Here is a 3814-nt window from a genome sequence, read left to right on the forward strand (position 1 = left end):
TAGGTGTTTCAGCTGCGTGTTTGAAGCAGTAGAGGTGTGGGGTTCTTCCGTGGTTTGAAGGGGCACCATTCATGGTCCTGGGGGGGGTCAAGAAACACAGACGTTTGGTTAGTGTATGCCACATACAGAGTGAATGGATAATGGATTCTCTGTGTGTGTGTACGTGTGTTTGTGTGTGTAGGTGTTTCAGCTGCGTGTTTGAAGCAGTAGAGGTGTGGGGTTCTTCCGTGGTTTGAAGGGGCACCATTCATGGTCCTGGGGGGGTCAAGAAACACAGACATTTGGTTAGTGTATGCCACATACAGAGTGAATGGATAATGGATTCTCTGTGTGTGTGTACGTGTGTTTGTGTGTGTAGGTGTTTCAGCTGCGTGTTTGAAACAGTAGAGGTGTGGGGTTCTTCCGTGGTCCGAATGGGATCGTCTGTGGTCTTGGGGGCACCATCCATGGTCCTGGGGGGGTCAAGAAACACAGACGTTTGGTTAGTGTATGCCACATACAGAGTGAATGGATAATGGATTCTGTGTGTGTGTGTACGTGTGTTTGTGTGTGTAGGTGTTTCAGCTGCGTGTTTGAAGCAGTAGAGGTGTGGGGTTCTTCCGTGGTTTGAAGGGGCACCATTCATGGTCCTGGGGGGGGTCAAGAAACACAGACGTTTGGTTAGTGTATGCCACATACAGAGTGAATGGATAATGGATTCTCTGTGTGTGTGTACGTGTGTTTGTGTGTGTAGGTGTTTCAGCTGCGTGTTTGAAGCAGTAGAGGTGTGGGGTTCTTCCGTGGTTTGAAGGGGCACCATTCATGGTCCTGGGGGGGTCAAGAAACACAGACATTTGGTTAGTGTATGCCACATACAGAGTGAATGGATAATGGATTCTCTGTGTGTGTGTACGTGTGTTTGTGTGTGTAGGTGTTTCAGCTGCGTGTTTGAAACAGTAGAGGTGTGGGGTTCTTCCGTGGTCCGAATGGGATCGTCTGTGGTCTTGGGGGCACCATCCATGGTCCTGGGGGGGTCAAGAAACACAGACGTTTGGTTAGTGTATGCCACATACAGAGTGAATGGATAATGGATTCTGTGTGTGTGTGTACGTGTGTTTGTGTGTGTAGGTGTTTCAGCTGCGTGTTTGAAGCAGTAGAGGTGTGGGGTTCTTCCGTGGTTTGAAGGGGCACCATTCATGGTCCTGGGGGGGTCAAGAAACACAGACGATTGGTTAGTGTATGCCACATACAGAGTGAATGGATAATGGATTCTCTGTGTGTGTGTACGTGTGTTTGTGTGTGTAGGTGTTTCAGCTGCGTGTTTGAAGCAGTAGAGGTGTGGGGTTCTTCCGTGGTTTGAATGGGCACCATTCATGGTCCTGGGGGGGTCAAGAAACACAGACGTTTGGTTAGTGTATGCCACATACAGAGTGAATGGATAATGGATTCTCTGTGTGTGTGTACGTGTGTTTGTGTGTGTAGGTGTTTCAGCTGCGTGTTTGAAGCAGTAGAGGTGTGGGGTTCTTCCGTGGTTTGAAGGGGCACCATTCATGGTCCTGGGGGGGTCAAGAAACACAGACATTTGGTTAGTGGATGCCACATACAGAGTGAATGGATAATGGATTCTGTGTGTGTGTGTACGTGTGTTTGTGTGTGTAGGTGTTTCAGCTGCGTGTTTGAAGCAGTAGAGGTGTGGGGTTCTTCCGTGGATTGAAGGGGTCCATCCATGGTCCTGGGGGGTCAAGAAACACAGACATCTGGTTCGTGGATGCCACATACAGAGTGAATGGATAATGGATTCTGTGTGTGTGTACGTGTGTTTGTGTTTAGGTGTGTGTGTGTGTGTGTGTGCAGGTGTGTCAGCTACGTGTTTGAAACAGTAGAGGTGTGGGGTTCTTCCGTGGTCCGAATGGGATCGTCTGTGGTCTTGGGGGCACCATCCATGGTCCTGGGGGGGTCAAGAAACACAGACATTTGGTTAGTGTATGCCACATACAGAGTGAATGGATAATGGATTCTCTGTGTGTGTGTGTACGTGTGTTTGTGTGTGCAGGTGTGCCAGCTAGCTGTTTGAAGCAGTAGAGGTGTGGGGTTCTTCCGTGGTTCAAAGTGGTCCATCCATGGTCCTGGGTGGTCAAGAAACACAGACATTTGGTTAGTGTATGCCACATACAGAGTGAATGGATAACGGATTCTGTGTGTGTGTGTGTACGTGTGTGTGTGTGTGCAGGTGTGCCAGCTAGCTGTTTGAAGCAGTAGAGGTGTGGGGCTCTTCCGTGGTTCAAAGTGGTCCATCCATGGTCCTGGGTGGTCAAGAAACACAGACATTTGGTTAGTGTATGCCACATACAGAGTGAATGGATAACGGATTCTGTGTGTGTGTGTACGTGTGTGTGTGTGTGTGTATTGTGCAGGTATGCCAGCTAGCTGTTTGAAGCAATAGAGGTGTGGGGTTCTTCCGTGGTCCGAATGGGATCGTATGTGGTCTTGGGGGCACCATCCATGGTCCTGGGGGGGTCAAGAAACACAGACATTTGGTTAGTGTATGCCACATACAGAGTGAATGGATAATGGATTCTGTGTGTGTGTACGTGTGTTTGTGTTTAGGTGTGTGTGTACGTGTGTTTGTGTGTGTAGGTGTTTCAGCTGCGTGTTTGAAGCAGTAGAGGTGTGGGGTTCTTCCGTGGTTTGAAGGGGCACCATTCATGGTCCTGGGGGGGTCAAGAAACACAGACATTTGGTTAGTGTATGCCACATACAGAGTGAATGGATAATGGATTCTCTGTGTGTGTGTACGTGTGTTTGTGTGTGTAGGTGTTTCAGCTGCGTGTTTGAAGCAGTAGAGGTGTGGGGTTCTTCCGTGGTTTGAAGGGGCACCATTCATGGTCCTGGGGGGGTCAAGAAACACAGACGTTTGGTTAGTGTATGCCACATACAGAGTGAATGGATAATGGATTCTCTGTGTGTGTGTACGTGTGTTTGTGTGTGTAGGTGTTTCAGCTGCGTGTTTGAAGCAGTAGAGGTGTGGGGTTCTTCCGTGGTTTGAAGGGGCACCATTCATGGTCCTGGGGGGGTCAAGAAACACAGACATTTGGTTAGTGTATGCCACATACAGAGTGAATGGATAATGGATTCTCTGTGTGTGTGTACGTGTGTTTGTGTGTGTAGGTGTTTCAGCTGCGTGTTTGAAACAGTAGAGGTGTGGGGTTCTTCCGTGGTCCGAATGGGATCGTCTGTGGTCTTGGGGGCACCATCCATGGTCCTGGGGGGGTCAAGAAACACAGACGTTTGGTTAGTGTATGCCACATACAGAGTGAATGGATAACGGATTCTGTGTGTGTGTGTACGTGTGTGTGTGTGTATTGTGCAGTTGTGCCAGCTAGCTGTTTGAAGCAGTAGAGGTGTGGGGTTCTTCCGTGGTCCGAATGGGATCGTCTGTGGTCTTGGGGGCACCATCCATGGTCCTGGGGGGGTCAAGAAACACAGACGTTTGGTTAGTGTATGCCACATACAGAGTGAATGGATAATGGATTCTCTGTGTGTGTACGTGTGTTTGTGTGTGTAGGTGTTTCAGCTGCGTGTTTGAAGCAGTAGAGGTGTGGGGTTCTTCCGTGGTTTGAAGGGGCACCATTCATGGTCCTGGGGGGGTCAAGAAACACAGACGTTTGGTTAGTGTATGCCACATACAGAGTGAATGGATAATGGATTCTCTGTGTGTGTGTACGTGTGTTTGTGTGTGTAGGTGTTTCAGCTGCGTGTTTGAAGCAGTAGAGGTGTGGGGTTCTTCCGTGGTTTGAAGGGGCACCATTCATGGTCCTGGGGGGGTCAAGAAACA

This window comes from Anarhichas minor, unplaced genomic scaffold, assembly GCF_050575085.1.
Source record: "Anarhichas minor isolate MPS153535 unplaced genomic scaffold, ASM5057508v1 ptg000028l, whole genome shotgun sequence".
NCBI classification, from domain to species: domain Eukaryota; kingdom Metazoa; phylum Chordata; class Actinopteri; order Perciformes; family Anarhichadidae; genus Anarhichas; species Anarhichas minor.